The sequence below is a fragment of the Chelonia mydas genome, chromosome 3, assembly GCF_015237465.2.
Source record: "Chelonia mydas isolate rCheMyd1 chromosome 3, rCheMyd1.pri.v2, whole genome shotgun sequence".
NCBI classification, from domain to species: domain Eukaryota; kingdom Metazoa; phylum Chordata; order Testudines; family Cheloniidae; genus Chelonia; species Chelonia mydas.
Genome location: NC_057851.1, coordinates 151,489,282 through 151,508,173, shown reverse-complemented (window position 1 = coordinate 151,508,173; position 18,892 = coordinate 151,489,282). Strand labels below are relative to the sequence as shown.

At 43.9% G+C, this 18,892-nt stretch overlaps 1 protein-coding gene across 1 annotated transcript in view; it reads left to right on the top strand.

Moving 5' to 3' along the window:
* The first annotated feature begins 17,406 nt into the window (after nt 1–17,406).
* CAPN13 (calpain 13) overlaps nt 17,407–18,892 on the top strand; it is a 64,484-nt gene continuing 62,998 nt past the window's right edge. Inside the window, exon 1 of the mRNA XM_043543541.1 lies at nt 17,407–18,003. The gene's annotated coding sequence lies outside the window, so the exon portion shown is untranslated. The remainder of the gene's footprint in view (nt 18,004–18,892) is intronic.

The following is an 18,892-nucleotide window of genomic DNA, read 5'->3' as shown; positions in this document are numbered from 1 at the left end:
CATGAGTGAAGTGAAGTCTTGGGACGACCCCAAGTCCTGTCATCTCTTGATAACTTAGATTTCTTTCGCTTTCCTATCATAGCATGAAGTGACAGTGAGAGCTCCATGGGTACACTCTAGGGTAGAATTTGGCACTTACACAATACTCAGTGAAACCACAAGCCCAATTTTGACCTATCTCACAGGGGCACAACTTCCATTGGCCCACGGAGAATAGGGAATAACCAGATCAGTTCCAGGGGCCTTTGAGGGGTTTTACCTGGCTCATTCCTGTGAGGGGTTAATAGAGCGTGTAAAACAAGGCAGAACTGAGGCTAAAGCCTAAGGTTTTAATTTGTACTGGTGAGACTCAGTTAGTTAGTACCAATGTGAAAATGAAACTACAAACCCCTTCTGGGCACCACAGGTCAGTTTCCATTCCTTTCCAAATGTGCCGAATGCAATGTGGCGTTGACTCGCTTGTGCTCTGGTTCAGAGACCTGACACAGTATGCATCAGGGAGATCACCAGTGATAACAGCAGGCAGGTTAAGTGAAGCCTCGAATTGAATCAAAGGGAACATTTAAAAGGCTGTTGAACATTTGCACATATTTACTTTTCAACAAGTTTAGACATAGGCCTGTGCGAGAGGCTTTATGTGGGTACAAAACACAGGGCTAAGGGAAAGGAGGAACAGGTCTAGGGGGGAGCACTTGAGAAGGGTGCCAAAAGTGAGAGGTGGCTCTGTCTTGAAAAGTGGGTTGCATTGGTGGGGGAGGAGGTTTCTCTTCACCAGCTAGTGATAGAAGGGAGCTGGTGCTGCCAGATGTGCTGAGAGCACAGCTGAGACTGGGGAAGTGGGGTGAGGGCAGTGGTGAGCTGGAGCCGGTTCGCTAGAACCAGTTGTTATATTTAGAAGCCCTTTTAGAACCAGTTGTCTCGCGAGGGAGAACTGGTTCTAAAAGGGCTTCTAAATTTAACCACCGGCCAAAAGGAGCACCCACGGGGAAAATTTGGTGGGTGCAGAGCACCTACCGGCAGCTCCCTGCCCCGCGCACGGCCCAGGCTCACGTCCGCTCTGCCTCCGCCTCCTCCTCCTCCCCTGAACGCGCCACCCCACTCTGCTTCTCTGCCCCCCCCAGCCCCGGCCGGCTTCCTGCAAATCAGCTGGTTGCGGGGGAAGCCTGGGAGGGCTGAGAAGCAGGCGGCGGCTTCGCACTCAGGCCCAGGGAGGCGGAGCGGAGGTGAGCTGGGGTGAGGGGGTGTGAGGAGGGCTGCCCGCGCTGCAGTAGGTAACCCGGCGGGGGGCGGTGTGCAGCTCACCTCCTCCTCCCTGGGCCTGAGCGCGAAGCCGCCGCCTGCTTCTCAGTCCTCCCAGGCTTCCTGCATGAACAGCTGATTTGCGGGAAGTGGGGGGGGGGCGGAGAAGCAGAGCGGGGCGACGCGTTCAGGGGAGGAGCGGAGGTGATCTGGGGCCGGGCGCGGGGTGGGGAGCTGCTGGTGGGTGCTCTGCACCCACCAAATTTTCCCCGTGGGTGCTCCAGCCCCGGAGCACCCACGGAGTTGGTGCCTAAGGCGCCACTTTTGATATGATCAGTGGGGGGAGCAGCCGCTCCCCCTGCTCCCCCCTAGCTACACTCCCCCACCCCTAAGAGCCAGAGGGACCTGCCGGATGCGTCCTGGGAGCTGCCCCAGGTAAGCACTGCCGGGACTCCCCACCTCCCTCCGGCAGGTCCCTCTGGCTCTTAGGGGCAGGGTGGGCACCCACTACAGTGGCCCACGAGACCCTCCTGCCCGGTTCTGGGTGCAGTCAGGGGAGGGGGTAGATGGGGCAGGGGTCCCGGGGGAGGAGGGTGTCAAGGAACGCGGAGGGTTGGATGGGGCAGGAGTCCCCGGGGGGCAGGGGTGAACCACGACCACCTCATGGGGTGAGGAGGGAACCGGTTGTTAAGATTTTGGCAGCTCATCCCTGGGTGAGGGGGATGGCTATCAGACACAAAGGAGCACCAGGGCAGCTACCTGCCTCAGGCACATGGTGATTAGCATCAGAACTGACAAATGAGCTTAAAGACCATGGTCACACATGAACAGCAGGATCACGCATGTATTAATGTGACCCTCACATCAGGCCTGTTGAGAGAAGACACTAGGGCCAGCTGACAAAAAGTTCCTTAGGACCCTTTGCCAAACTTCTCCATTATTATGCAGCTTGCTGAACATAGTTCTCTGCCTGACCTGATTGGTGTCAACCCATATCTACCTTCCCCTCTCTCCCCGACACATTCACACAAGGTTCTGTGGTGGGGTACGTCTGACTCTTTCTATCCGAGTTTGGGGGCCTTTGTGATGAAAGATGCGATGTAAATGTAAGAGATCATTTTTAATGATACAAGACTGCATGGACAAAACTGGTCCATTGCACGGAGAAGGCTGGAGTAGGAGGAGCATTTCCCATGGAGTCTTGTGCATTTGGAACACCATGATTTTCAGCCTTCGCCAGTTGCCCCAGGATATGTATCCCTTATCACTGCTCCACATACCCAGCGCTTCTGGCAGTGGCAGACAGATGGGAGGTGCTGGTTTCTTACTGTTCCCATTCAGCAAGGAAGGGGGCTGCTTTAGAACAGTCACTCTTTAAGCTTTGTTCTCTAGGACAAAGTCATTGGGTGTCATGACTGGATGGTTTGGGGACCGGTAATTGGATGCAAGCTGTTTCATCTCTTGGAGTGAATAATTTGCAACAAATATCTTACTGGCACATTTCACCAATTTCTGTTCATGAAATTTGCCTTATCTGAATTCTTGCCTTTTATCCATTGTTTGATAAGTTCAGAAAATGACTTTCTCCGCAGCTCATTCATGCTTATTTGAATTGCTGTAGCACCCACTCAGGACCAGGCCACCATTGTGCTAGGTGCTGCATAAACACATTGGGAGACAAGATTCTTGCCCCAAAGAGCTTGCAGCCAAAGGATTGAATCCAAAACCCATTAATGTCAAAGACAGTCTCTCCATTGGTTTCAGTGGCCTTTGGATGGGACCTAAGTTCAGTAGGAGTATTCAGTAATCTATGAGCTGTTAGGAATGGTATGTTTCCGTTCTTTGACTGGAGAAACATAACTCTGTCATGTTTCTGCCTCACGTTTTTTGCCGTTACACGCTCAAAATTAATTTTCCAACTAAATATTTTCCAATATTTGTTTAAATCTCTCTCATTTCTTGAGCATTCCTTGCAGGAAATTCATTTGCTGGAGTTCTTCTGGGAAGCAAACCCAAGAGGGACACAAACATGGTCCAAGTAAATTCATCAAAAGCTCAAATCAATATTAATGAGAAACATTTCGCTTGTATTCACCAGTCTCTGGGCGTTGCTTTGAATCTTGCCCTGGCCGTGTAGAGTCAGAAAGTCATTAACATCTGATTGCAGTCTGATGTGTCAAATGAGTGGGTAGGATCCAGCTTCATCACAAAAACACCACAACGGTCATCTTTGTTGGCAGTTTTAGCACAGCGATTAAGAAGTGAACGGGCCATGGAGAATGAACTGCCCACTTTCCCTTAGTTCATTCTTCCATGCGTAACTGCACTTAGTGTGCTTGTTCTGTGGATGAAAAGAGGACTCCAGAGCTGCTAATCTGGCAGTGTCACCAGCTAGACATTTAATAAAACAAAAGAAAAGGAATCCTGCTGAAACATGGTTTATTTTTTTAATGATGATCAGTTGGTGTGGGTTTTTTTTCAACAGAATATAACAACTATGCTCATTGACTAAACTCCCAGAGATTTATTAAGCCGGTTTGGTTCGTAAAAAAACAACTAAAGATTAACAGCTCTCTGACCACCCTATGCTTTTTCTATACACCATTGTTAAAGCACAATAAAAATGATTTTAGTCACATATCATTTTGACATGAAGTAATTGTCTTCTACTGCTACTTATATTAAAGTAGCTCCTAGAGGCCTCAGTCGGGGATCAAGATCTTATTGTGCTAGGTACAGTACACAAATAATAAATCGGCAGCACTGTCCCAGAGAGATTACAGATGCAGGAACTTATATTAAACCATTTTCAATTTCTATCTATAACAATATTGTTGCTCCCTCTCACTCACACTCCTTGCAGCAAAGTGACAGCCCAATAAAACCACAGCCCTGTTGCCTTTCGTGGGTTAAGTTGTGATGTTCTCCACAGCTCATAGTTAACAGGAACAGTTCCACTGCCTTGCTAGTGGGTTAAAGGGAGCAGAAAGCTCTATCAGAGAGAAGGAAGGCAATTCTTTGTTCCTGGAATCTGTTCCATCACACACTGCGGTATTTCTTCCTCAATATCATTCCCTGTCACTCACAGGAACACACACTGGGTCAAACTCATTACAGTTTGATTCTTCAGTTAATGGTTATGGGGGTTTGGTTTTAGTCCACTGTAACGAAGACAGTAATTGCAATTCAGGTGTAGAAGAGTAATTTCTTAGTCTTCACTTCAACAGAGAGAGGGAGAGCCTCTCTTTCTCTCTCCTGCACACACACAGAATTTTGCCTCTTGCAGTAAACAAAGACTCTTAGGGTGTTCTGATTCCACAGGAATAGGCATGGTATTAAAATACAGAGAGAGAGATCCATGTGCTGATCATTATTAAAGTGTCTGTGTCTCCATGCTTCTCAGAGGTGGAGGAGCCCCATCTGATGGTCCACTCTGGGGGAACGCAGGTTCCCAACTCAGTTCCAATGTCCTGTAAAAGCAGTTTTTACCTGGCTTATCCCTGTAATGGATTAGTAGATCTGTTCCATTGTTTTGTGTTCACTGCCATTGATTAATATGTCCTACACATCTTCCTCCCTTTGCATCTCATCGTGGCTCACTTGACTTGCAGAGTAGCTGCAGGAAATGAAATGGTTAGGGAGCATCCTGGGAACTTTCTCTTTTCCGGCAGCTGGGTTATGAGGGAAATGGCTGGCTTTTCACCAGGCTCTTGCCCTGCTCACAACCCTCTTGGTATACCCTACGCGGCATGCCTAAGCTTGCAAATCGGTCTTTGGCAATCAGGTTAGCAATCTGGCTAGCAGGTCTCTGATAAATTTTTCAAGCCACAGATGTCAACTTTTTGGCTCCAAGTCTCATTTTCCCCACCAAAAATGTCAGTGCTGCAAACATGAAAGACTAGGGCAGTGCCAAGGCACTGTCATGTTATCTGCTGGATTATCTGCTGGACATCTCCACCTACCTCCCAACATGGCACCTTCCAAATTCCACTCACCCAGATATAGGACAACCTTTTCTAACCCTTCTGTGACTATTGCCTATTGTGTGTCTCTTGCTGCACCTTGCCACTTCCCACACTCTCTCCATGTCCCTAGATTAATAGATTACAGTGACAGAAGAGACAGCTGTGATCATCTAGTCCAGTGATACCCAGGCTGAGGCTTGGGAGCTGCAAGTGGCTCCTCCATCTGGCTCCTGCAGCTCTTTGCAGCACATCATATTAAAACACCATGTGATTTATTTATTAACCAATCAGGATTCTTTTACTACGTTGTTAACCAATTGTAGGTGATAAAATAATACACAGTCAGTCATTTTGCTATGGGAATAAAAATGATATATGTATTTCCCTGTCATACTGCTTAAATATTAATATATAGTCATATAGTAAATGAAGCAATGAATTCACACTACTGTGGCTTTTATGGGTAAAGGTGACTTGATTTTGACAAATTTCCTGTTTTTGAAAAAAAATTTGAAAAGGTTTCACAATTGCCAAATGTCCCATTTGCCAGTTTTAAAACAAACGGTTCATTTTTTTGATTTGAGACAACTTTTCATTTAGAAATTTAACTTATAGTAAAAAAAGAGAGAGAGAGAGAGAAATGTTTGAATTGATCCAATTAAAAAAAATTGGGGGAGATTTTATTTTGCAAAATTGTTTGCCAGAAGCTGGGAATGGGTGATAGGGGATGGATCACTTGATGATTACCTGTTCTGTTCAATCCCTCTGGGGCACCTGGCATTGGCCATTGTCGGAAGACAGGATACTGGGCTAGATGAACTGTTGGTCTGACCCAGTATGGCCATTTTTATGTTCAAATATTTGACTTTTTGTCCCAATTCAGGATGGGAAAATTGTTTTGAAATCTCAAATTCTTGCAGATGGGAAAACCATTTTCCAGCCAGCTCTATTTGTAAGTGCTACATGCAATGTCACAGTCAGTGCTGCATGCTTGATCATGAAAGAATAAAGGTTAATAGAGGGTTTATTTTTTCTCCAGTAGAGAAATCAGTGATATAATGTATGTACTGCAGTTACACGGATAAAGAAGAATGTATCAACAGCTTGGTTTAAAGGATGATGAATTTCCTTAATCTATTGTAAGTACAAGTAACCAGGAAAAAACAGAATTAGTTGAAATGGCTGTGAGGAGGGTCAGAAATGTTGACTAGAGGCAACATGCTGTTCTCTGCACTTGATATCCTGCTCTTTCTACATGCACGGAACCCCAGTTATTTGGTTTATCTCTCTACTTAACTATTTAACTAATACCGCAGATACAGTACCAATTATTCTAGTATCTAAGTACTGATAGTACACAGAAAGCAATACTGTGTTATCAAAATCTACCATATAGTTTTAAGAGGAAAAGAATCCAGCATTTGAATTGATCTGAAATTTCTCCTGTGTGTAACCTGAGAAACCCTGTTGTATATGAAAAACAAGCAAAAAAAAACCCCTCAACAATAATCAGCGAGTGAGGAACTGGCATCGCAGCTGCACTAGTTATACATGAACATGCAAGAACAGGCTGGAGAATCAACGTCAATACACACACTGCTTCTTTTCATTAGCACGGACATGGGTTGATTTATTTACCCATGTCATAAGGGTTTCACACAGTTGACAGCTGGTCCCATTGAGCTTTGGTTCCCGGAATTTACCGTTTCAGGAATAAGGCCTTGTGTACACTGGGGCTTTCAGCTACTGGGGTAGTGGGCTCCAGAGAAACCTGCATTTCAGTGGAGTAAAGACTGTCTGTGCTAAAGATACATCCACGCTGCACGCTTCTTTCAGCGGCACATAGCGTACGTTCCGCACAGCCCACCCCCCACTCTCCCCTGCGCAGATATAGCAGGGTAGCCAGTGAGGCATGGTTTAGGCAAGTAATGACACACCTGAAGGGTGTGGCTATGCGTGCGACTACATGCCCTACGCGCTCTCGACTCACCCAAGCCGTGCCTCCCCATCTGCATGGCTGCCTCCCTGCTGCTGAAGCCTTTCCCTGCTTCCTCCCCTCCGCCAGAGCCTTTCACTGACATGCATGACTGCACGCCGCAGTGTGGAGCCCGCCTGTTTTTTCACTGCGGTGTGTAGCGGCAGGGATCGTACATGCTGCTGGCACTGGCGTGTAGTGTAGACATAGCCCAGGGGTTTGCAGTGGTACTGCTGCACCAATGGCTGAAATCCCAGCACAGAAAGAGCCTTCGTTTAGAATACTGAAGATTAGTTCCTGTCCTTCGGATCTTCCTGGTTTTAGGCCTCCGCAAGACAGGTAACATGCTGGCCATAAAAACACAGGAATGAGGGGAATCCTTTAACTGAGCCTGGAGCATGATGCCCCACAAAGGAGTAAAAAGGTGTTGCAGAGAGTGGTGAACAGGGGACAATGGAAACATTTGGGGGTGAAATGGGCAAGGTGAGAATTCCGGAAGTTCTGAAGAATGTATAAACATTTGTATTAACTAACAAGTTGCCCAGACACAACCTCACTCCATATTTGCTTGTGAAGGATTTAACTTTTCCCTTGTTCTAGTCTGGCAGGTTGCAGCCTCCCTGCCGTGCCAGCTATATCCGCTAGGTGACCTTTAGCTCTATGGTTCTAGTCGCTTTACTGGATTTCTCTTTCCTTCCCTGAACTACTGTTCATTTTGACACCTCATCCCAAGTCAACCACATGGCTATTTGGATACCGATTGCTTCATGCCCCTTCTTGACTGCAGCCATTGGCACCACAAATGGCTAGATTACGTGAGGGGCTAGATTACATGTGCTAGTCAAACCCACTTCTGATGGCTTCCTTCAGGTTTTTCTCCATGACAAAGTCTTCCCCTCTCCATCCACCTCCAACTTCTAACGATTAAAGCTCTTGGATCAAATTCTCCTCTTGGGTATACTGATGCATGTACCTCCATTAACGTTAGTGGTGTTGCCCAAATGTAACCATGAGAAGAATTTGGCTCTGTTCTTTTGCTGCTGTCAATGCAGTATGTTTTTTTCCCCCTCATCTCAGTTAGGTGAGCAAGCCTGAACACAAACTTACCCTCAAAGGCCTCTAGGTACAAAGTCCATCTGTACAGTAGAAGATGACTATAACAGGCTGGCACTGTTTGCCTGAAGTGCCCCGTCTTGTTGGCAGGCATTAATGCTGCTGAGAAAGGGTAAAGTGGCGTCTTCTGACTCTCTGAGGCAAGTGGCTCATTAACCCACTTGGATATGGGGGAGATGAGTGGCTGTCCAGAGAGAGAGAGGATGGAGAGTGTGGGCTGAGCACTTCTGGAGGAAGAATTCTAGTAGCAGCTCAACTTTGCGTTGTAGTATTGTTAATTTCTATGCTACTGAAGGGGCTGAGTTTGGGCTCTGCAGAGTGTGTCTGAGACTGGGTTGGGAGAACTCCTTGTTGGATTCCAGTTTGTGCCACTTAAACAAAGTTTATCCAGTTGTTTGTAAATACTTGTCTCTGCAGCAGTATTAACGCTTCTAATTGTAGCTGGCAAGACAATTGCTCAGGCGCCTTTTTCAGAGACAGGCAGAGAATATTAGTGCTGAGCAAATTGTGACTGTTCTCCAGAGTAGTAAAACCTGTAATGGTAAATGACAGTGGAACTTGGGCTGAAAGTCATCCCTTCAAAGCAGTTTGAACAAGTATAATCCTTGTTAATGCAGTAGAACACTCAGTCAGTTTAACAGGAGAACTCCAATCTGGGGATCCTCAGTCACGGTTACTAGGCTAGCTGCATTTCTCTCCTCTCTGAGTGCACCCCCTCACATGACAGGCCTTGTGCCTTTTACTTATCTTGAGACAGAATCCTGCAATGCTCCCACTGTCAGACCAGACCCTGGGCTTACAATACCCTGTGTATCAGCTGTGCTTACCCAGCCGGTCCCACAGTTTGGACATGTGTGGTTCTTCTCTTTGGGAGTCTGTCACTAGTGCAATCTAGAGTGACCAGATATCCTTCTCCAAACCAAAGGATTGTTTGCTTTCACGAGAAGATCAAAGCATTTGGAGAAAACAAGATTTTTAAAAACCACAGCTACACGCAGGTCTATCTTAAACTAAAGCCCTACCATTCCCTTATAGTAACCTAACTTCTTCAGGGTTCAGAGTAGCAGCCGTGTTAGTCTATATCCGCAAAAAGAAAAGGAGTACTTGTTAGTCTCCAAGGTGCCACAAGTACTCCTTTCCTTCTAACTTCTTCAGGTGTCCCAGCATGCCTCTGTCTCAGTAAGATTTGCCCAAACAAAACCTCCCTTGCATTAAACTGCTATAATCCTTTTGTTCTTCTGAGTTCTGGGGCTTTGGCCCTTCTGGACAAAACCAGCCCTGTAGGCTCAGTGGGAGATTGGGCCAGAGTCCTCAGAGCCAACTAGTGTTTTCTCAGGGGTGGCTTATCTAAAGCCATTCTTTCTTTTCCAGCTTGTTTTTCCTTACAGCCCAATATATTCATAGAGTAAACATCCCCGTTCAGCATACAGCGTGCATAAACTATTACTGAGCAGCTCCAATTCTGTCACGGGGGTCTTTCACCAGATTAACAGAGCTGGTGTCAAGAATGCTATGGTAGTGACTCCAGCACCCATGTAGATTAACCCATCCCCAGGCTAACTCATAGCCTCACTTCCACCATGGCAACCTCAGGATCCACAAGTCCTACCAGGTTAGATAGTTGTAAATTGTATCTAATCTTCAGGGCTTGAGGATACATTGAGGATGTCACTATCATGCCCTTATTATAGTCCAGTCTCCACTTCCTTGAGGGACAGGATGAATGTCTCTCTCTCTCTCTCCGTTCAACCTGGAAACAGGACCCAACCATGGAGCCCTGCCTAGGAAACTCATGGATTCCAGTGGCTTGCAAAGCAGGAGTCAAAGATCTGGTAAAAACTTAGATTACTTACAATCCACAACTTCACCACTCTGTCTCCTGAACAGCTCCTAGCATCACCCTGCTGGCGGAGGACACTGGGCCTAGGCCCATTCAGACATTGGAACGTGCTGCATCCCTACAGCAGCTCACTGTGATTTGAGGCCATCTGCTCTCCAGCAGCTGAGAAAGTGCATAGCCTTAGAGCCACATTGGACCCACCCCTGACTGTGGATGTCCCAGAGTCACGAAAATTGCCTTCCAAGCCCTGGAGCTTTACCATCATGGATGCTAATGAAAAGCAAACATTAAGCTTATTTTGTGTTTGTTTCCAATTGAATTCTTCACTCAGAGACCTGGGAGTAGCAACAGAGTCCCTGGAGTGACCTACCTGCAGCATCTGGAAGACCGCACCATGTCAGCTCGTATCTGAATGGCTGGTTTTGCAAACAGGAAGGCTTGGAACTTGTTTTGTTGTTTTTTAAACAAAAGCTGAAATTCTGCAGAAATTGATACTTTAGGGCCCTCACTTTTCATGGAAAGTTTCATTGTGAACTAGATCTGGGTGGGAACCAGATTTTCAGTGTTATGGGAAATTCCACAGGTTTGAATGGGTTCCACCCACTCTGGAAGAAAACAAAACCAAAAACTTCCCACAAAACCAAATTCCCACCTAGTGTTAACCTTGGTGTATGATCAAAGGCCAGCTAGGGCCAGACAATGCTATTTGGTTTGTAAGAACTGACCAGTGAAGTTCAGAATCCAGTTTCTAAGACTAAATATCCACGGATGGCATGATATATCTGCAAAGAGTTGCATTTTCACGACAAATTCCCCCCATAGTTGCAATTGGATCTTGCTTAAAAAGTGATGTGCACCTTCATTATGTCCTGTTAAACAGATGCCATATTTCACGTGAAAAGTAGCTGCATCTAATTGCTCAGCAAAGTGGCTCGTGTACTTAAGGCCAAATGCTGAAGTCCTTGATTTGTTTTTACTGAGGCAAACTTCTGCATGAGAAGTGAACACTGATTAAGGGCCTCATAATTTGCCCCATAGTTTATACAGTCAATAAAAGATTGTGTTTTAGAATGAAAGATGCTTTCATATAAATATAAGATTAGAAACCGAGCAAAGGAGATCGTTTCTTGCCTATAAATAACAACTAGAAGAAAGGAAATGGTAACATGAGACAGGTATACAAATAGGTTAGTAAAATTGATTGTTAGTTCTCTCTCATCCAGCCCCATAATACTAGAGCAATGGGACACTCAATGAAAGTGACTGGTGGCAAACGTAAAAGCAGAGGGAGGGCTTTGTTCTATTTTTTTTTCTGTACACAGCACATGATTGTGCTCACTGTCCTGGAAAATTACTGACCCTGATTCTCTTCTCACTTACAGCCATGTAAATCATGTGCAACTCTGCTAACGTAAGTGGATTTACATCGATGTAAAACCAGTGGAAATGAGAAACTTAGATGTAGTCAGAAATATATCACAAGGGATAACAGTCATGATACTTCAGAACATGAGCTCTGTGGGTGGAGCGAGGATGCTTAAACATACAGAATTTGTTGGTTTCCCCCTATGTTGTTGTTTCTCCTCCAAAGCATGAAGAACAGGCCATTGCTAGAGGAAGTATACTGGCCAAGACAAACCACTGGGCTGTCCTACATAGAGACGGTTTGGGGGAAAAAACAGATATTTCATAAAAATATCAGACAAAAAAGGGGGTTTTACATTAAATGTTTAACTTTATCAAAAAAAACCCACAATTTTTCATTTAAAAAATACTACTCTCACTTTTTTGTGACTAGTTTTTATTGACTTTTTTAAAGCTATTTATTTACAATGTTTTAACATGTTTACAAATCCTTGCCATATAATTATCAGAAACAAAACAATCATTACAACAGTTAGCTTTTGTTTAAAGAGACATTACATAGGAAAATGGTCATCAGACCTTTCTATTTAACAGGGTGATACTGTATTACAGGATGAGCATCATTCCAACACCTATAGTATTGTTTCTAGAGATTTTTTTAAATTGAGTGAAATTTCTATATACACCTATGAGAACAGGCATGTCTATCAAATGTCAATATTCAAAAACTTTGGACAGTTGTGCTGGTTTTTTTATTTTTATTTTTTTTGCTGATGACTGTATTTTGTCTGAGTATTGAATAAAAAGTAACCAAATATCTAAGCATCTATCTGTCCTCTGTCTATTTTGAGGGGCGCATAATTGATGTGTTAATATTTCCATAACCATAACCTCCCATACTTTTTTGAACCAATCCTCTATGGTTGGTCTATTTTCTTTTTCTAATGAGAGGCTACCAATAACTGAGCCTCTACTAGAGGGTGAGAGATTAATTCTTCATTTCCTTTTGTAAAGCCACTTCCTCTAGGAAGCCCCAGCAGGATTGCCAAAGGATCATTTGGTAATAAATACGACCTGTAACCAAATATCAGAATGTGTGTATCCCAATGCTCTCTAATAACTAGACATGTCTACCATATATGCATAACATTTCCTTTTTCACCGCAATTTCTCCAACATTTATCCCCATTCAATCTACAAATATTTTTTAACCTGACTGGCATGAGTGGGAAACAGTATGCTAAAGAAATTTTCTTTTATTATTCTACGGGCCAAGACTGCTGGTCGTCTTTTCCACATCAAATCCCATTCGTTTGGGGGGTAATTTGCCTCTCCAGGTCCTTTTCCAAGTTCATCATATATGGCTTTTTTTTTTTTTTGGTTAGGAGAGTTGCCTGCAAAGAATGTTACAAATTACTTAGAGAGAGGTTTTTTTCCCCCTAGTTGACCAGATTCCATCACTTCTATGAAAGTTAGCTGTCTGTACAAAACAGGTTTTCTAGAAAGTTCGGAAACATAAAGCCTGATTTGAAAGTACTGATACCTGGGGAGAGTGGACCAGTTAAAGTCAGTTTTGATCTCCAAATAAGTTAGAAACATTTCTTTACTGAATAGCTGGCCAACCATGTGTATTCCATGGCTTTCCCAATCTTTGAAGCAATCTGGTTTGTAATTTTAGTTAAGATCCGGATTATTTGCAATGGGTGTCATTGGTGAGGAAAAAGAACTGATCTTATCTCTAGTTCTGTCCCAGACCCATAGAGTAGCCTTTGCTAAAGTAAATGGGTAAATTTCTGGCAGACATGATTTACTATTAATCCATGGTAGCCTAGCAATGTTTACACTGTCACGGTTTTCTTGTTCAATAAAGGCCCAGTGATTGGCTGGGTTAGAGTGTCCTCAGTCCACTACTGCTTTGAGCTGCTACTCTAGTACCCTAGAGTATTTGGAATAGCTCGTCCACCTTGTTTAATGGCGCTGTACAAAGTATCTGCTCTCTCTTTTGGTCTTTTCTTATTCCATGTAAATTCTAACAATATCCTCTGTATTCCTGCTGGTGGTTCATCTGGGTTCATCACAGAAGGGTTTTGAAACAAGAATGATATCCTAGGCAGACTATTCATTTTGACTGCAGCTATTCTTCCCAGTTAAGAAGTTGCATACTTCCCTCAGCACTCCAGATCTTTGTTCATTGTCTCAATGACATTTAAATCCTAGAGCTCTTCTAGGTTTTTTGAAATTTAAATTCCCAGGTATACCCAAATCTTTTCTGGAGGAGTGACTGTTCAGTATGGCAAACTATAGCTAGCATTTCAGATTTGGCATAATTTAAATCCAGACACTTTCTCAAAGTCCTGGATTTCTTTAGAAATTAATTTTAAGGAAATGTTTTGTTTAGATTAAAAAAAACCCTAAACAATGAGAAGTACAAAAAGGTCAATGACTTACAGCTTGCATAAATTTCTAAATACTGCATGTTTCAAGGGCTGTCCAGCAGAATTATGCAATTTTGCAACTCGTCAGAGCGGCAGGACCAGACAATACTACATGGACATAACACATTAAGGTAGGGGTAAAAGCAATAAAAGAGGAAAGGGCGTACATAAATAAAATAACAAAGGGACCAGGGAGGGGAAAGGAAAAGGTGGGGGCACTTTTAAATTTTTGTCCTCACTAGAATTTAAAAAAGGAGAGAAGAGGGTACAAGGGTCCGAAGAAATATTTTCCCCTGAACTTTCTCTGTTTCTTTTTATTTTCCTCCCCTTTTTCCAGTGGGGGGGGAGAAGTCTTTAAAAAAGTAAGTGGGTTCCCTTACCTCCGCCACGCCATCACAACTCTCTCACACTTTTTTCCAGTTTGGGGGCGGGGGGGGAAGAAATGTAAGGGTTCCCCCCCCACCCATGTGGATGAAACCAACTTTCCCCCCCCAAAAGTCAATTTTTCATTTTAAACACTTTTGCCAAAAAAAGTGACAATTTTCTAGTCACGTACATTTTTCCTGAAAATGTTCCTGTTGGTCGAGAAGGCCTTGTCCATCAAAAAAGTTCTGACAGAAGACTTTTAGCTGGCTCTAATCCTATCTAATGCACTTCTATTCCTCTGCGGGTGAGCCTGTTCCCTGGAATCTCACTTTTCAGATAGAGGAGACGGCTAACATCACTTGTGCATAATCTGAAAGAGAAAACCCTTCTCTCCAAAGAAATGGCACTACTGCGGCGTTCATCATAAATGGGCAGAAATGGCATTTCCAGATAAAAGCACAGAGCTTGTCATACTGGATTTAGGCTACTGGCCCATCAAATCCATCCTGATGGAGCCCCCAAAACAGCCAACCAAAACACCTTAATGCACTAAGCCAAATGTGTGGTGCGGGGCAGTGTGTGTGTGTGTGGGAAGGGGGTGTATGGCGGGGGGAGTATTCCTATCAGGCCTTTGCAGTAATGACTGTATATGCTGAAGCAGGATATTTCATTACCGTTACCATATAGAATAACACACTAAGCATCTCTAGTGCCTTCCATCTGAGGAGCTCAAGGTGCTTTACCAAGGTTATTGAATTAATTCTCATGACACCCTTCTGATGCAGGTATTTTACATGGGCAATCTAAGACCACAGAGAGGTTACGGACATATCCACAGTTGTACAGTGATTCAGTGGCAAAGCTGGGACTCAAACCCAGAACTCTTAGCTCCCTGCCCTAACCACTAAACTGCTGAACCAGATCCTGAGGTCTTTACTCCAACTTTACTTAGTCCGTACTCAGTAAAAACTCAGTCCGTACTCAGTAAAAACTTCTATCTGGCCAAATCCTGAGGTGCTGAGCACCTATTAACTTCATTGGGAGCTGCAGGTTCCCATCACTTCTCAGCTTTTGGCCCACTGATGTCAATAGGATTTATAGCTGAATGAGGATTGAGTAGTTGTTGATCCTTGGATTTTTTTTTTTTTATAACCCAGAGACATTAGTTGACAGCACAAAAATGGCAGTGTATTTTGCACTTCCAAGATCCCAAAGCACTTTGCAGTCATTAATTAATTAATTAATTCACACAACCCCCCTCTGAGGTAGATAAGTAGTAGTATCCCCCTTTTGCAAAAGGAGAAACTGAAGCACAGAGAGGTTTAAGTGACTTGACCAAGGTCACGCAGGAAGTCAATGGCAGAACAGAACACAGGTCTCCTGATTCATGGTCCTGCATTTTTCAGCCATTAGCCTATTCGTCTCATTGATTTCTTGTAAATATCACAAACACTTAGAGCAAATAATCCACCCACTCATTAAAACAAATAAGTCTGTCTGCTTCCTGGGTCTGAGTACTTTTAAGACACTGTGAAAATGGACACATCAATACAGCCCTCCACAGAAAAGCTGACAGTCACAGAATGGTGTCATGCTGCAATAACCAAAATCCCCTGCCAGGCAGCTGATGGTGCTTTCTAATCAACTTTGCAATGAATATTTCTTAAATCATTGTTAATCCACCATTTAAGCAGAGATATTGGTTCCAGACAATGAATCACAATACCTGGAGGGGAATATACCTGCCGTTTCCCCAGAGAGCAGGTGATTAACAGAGCACGGGTGTTTGTCGGATGAGCTGGCACCAGTGGTGTTTATCACCTCAGAGCTCCTTGCCTGAAATGAAAGGAACTTTCATTCCGGTTTTTGATGCAATCAGCTTTTATTTATGTGGGAGTAGTAGGACAAGTGCAAAACTGTTCTTAAAGGAAAACTGCACCTGTTTTGCACTCTGGGGCAAATTCTGCTCTCAGTTACACAGATGCGCTTCCCACTGAAATCCGGACTGAGAGCAGGACTCTGATGCAGAAATGTCTTCCCCCCCGAAATGTTCACAAGGTAAGAAGTAGTTATGAACGAGCAACATTTTTAGAGGAACAGTGATCCTCTGTATGACCCAGACCTGAACTGAATGTTGATGAAGAAGCTGAAATATTTGCTTAATGTTTTTTTCCCCCTCTGTCAGGGGTGCTGTAACAATTTGTATCATGGGGGTTCTGAGAGCCATTGAACCACACTGTAAACCCTGTATATGATGGAAGCCACTTCAAGCCGGGGGTGCTGCAGCACCCCTAGCTCCAACACCTATGCCCTCTGGTCTTCATTTTCTCCTTCCTCTGTGCTTCTGGGATTCCAGCCCACCCAGAATCAAGAGGAAGCCTGTCCCAAAGGGATTTCCACACCCAAGCTCTTCAGGTAGTTTGGATAAGTTTGGAAATAAGGATCTAAATATTGGGGTGACTTTTTTCCCATGTCAAACCCCAATGCTGACCATCCTGAGCAACTCCTGAACACATCATCCATCACTGTTAACAAGCACTTGTCATGGTGATTAAACTTGTTACCTTGAATAAGGGGTGATAATTACACTTGGAGAAGGGCTCAAGGCAAAGACCAGCATTTGAACCCACCTTTCTTGAGTGTCTGTATATTTATTTACTTCCTCCAGTCCCTATGGAACTTCTCCAGAATGATGCAATAGTTTGAAAGGCAGAATGTTTATTCTACTGAGAGCTGGGGATTCAGCTGCAGAAGCCAATATGCTACTCCTCTGGAGATCTCTGGATTTTTTTCACCGGAGTGGGCCGTTGCTTGTTTTTAGGGCTTGATTATCTATCTAATTATCTATCTATAATGCACCTATATATCATTTAGCCTTCAATTCAGATTAAAATTCCCGGCCAAGATTTTCAAAAGCGATATGTGATTTGACTGGCTCCATTTTTGGGTGTCTAATTTAAGATCCCTTAAGGGAGCCTGATTTTCAGAAAGTGCTGAGCACATTTCCTCTTAAAACGGCTTGATTTTCATATGCCTCAAATTGGGGTCCCAAAAGTGCTGTGTTTACTGGGTGCATTTTTAAGCCTTGGCTTCAGGCTGTGTTAAGATGGGGTCCAATCCCAGAAAGCCTTACTCACAAGAGTAATCCTTTCTTACTCTAGCAATATCATAGAAAGTAAATTGAACTACTCGAGTGAGTGGGACAATGCAGAATCAGACCTATGGTTATACAAAGGATGTAGAATTAGATTTTAAGCATTAATAGGTATTGGCCTGAAATACTTACTTCTCATATTACAGGTGGAGGAATGAAGCACTATCCTAGATTTCACGCTTTGTGGAGAGTCCATCCCCCATTCCTGCTCCAATAATAATAACTTCAGCATTTCCTGGTGGAGCCAAGACAAAAACTGATTAAGTGAAAGCTGGCAGCAGTCAAGAAACCCTGCTCTGTTGTAGCAAAAACTGTAGGAGACCAACCATTAACTTGAATAGGAGAGCAAACAGGGTCATTGTAGAGGTCAGATAGAAGAGACGTGTACTATGGCCCTGCTTCACCTGCGCTGTGGACTCTATACTTGGTCCTGAACTGAGATTCACCCCGGCAGCATTTACTCAAGGAGGTGGGGCAGTTCTTGTAAGAAGCAGCACTGAACTGAGACTGAAAACCACACATCTCTCGCTTTGTCGCTGGAGGCATTACAGGTAAAACCTCACTTTGCTGTTCTACTTATTTAAAGATTAAATAGGAGAAATATTAGTACTGGAAAAGCATCACAGGTGCAACAAAAGGGATTTGGCTTGGGATTCTAACTTAGTCTTGGAGGTATAATGTTACCTGGAGGATTTGCTTATATGACTCCAAAATGAGAGAGTGAGAGAGAGCGTTTTCAAAGAAGCAAGATGGGTTTGCTTTCCTCTAAAGAACCTCCCTGTGGAACGGTAAGTTATCAGAAGTAATTGGTAGTGGAGATCCTAAGATAACAATGACTGCACTGTATGCGGTAGTTAAATGATGCAGTAAAAAGGTAACTGGCAATGTCCTATGTTGTATATGTAAAATGAAGGAAATTTGACTTTGTGAATAGTATATGAGAATTCCTCATGGACAGTTAAGAGTTAGAAAGCCGTGTCATGTACCACTGGAAAGGTAACATCTGCTAGACTTACAATAGCATTGTGGGTTTAGTCTTGATGTACAGAGGCATTATTGGCTTTCACACAGAGGACATGTACAGATGCACAACATTTCCTCCCAGTGGAGTGGGGCGTTAATTAAGTAATGCTGTCCCATCTTAGAGGAGCACTGTGAAGCTAATTCACTGATGTTTATAAAGGGCTTTGAGATCCTTGGAGGACAGGGTCTATAAAGAAAAAAGGACTTTCCCTGTGATGCATAATGCAGGCTGTAGTCAAGGTTAAATATGCAGGTACACTGCGGGAGGGGAAATAGGGGTGGGCAGGATTTGTTGATTTCCCAGAATTCTAACAACCTATAAGGCTAAGTTCAGTTGTTTTCCCCTAAGAGACAGAGAGCCCATCAGGCCAACATTTGGTGGAAATATTTGTAAAAGAGGGATTGGGAACATTTCCT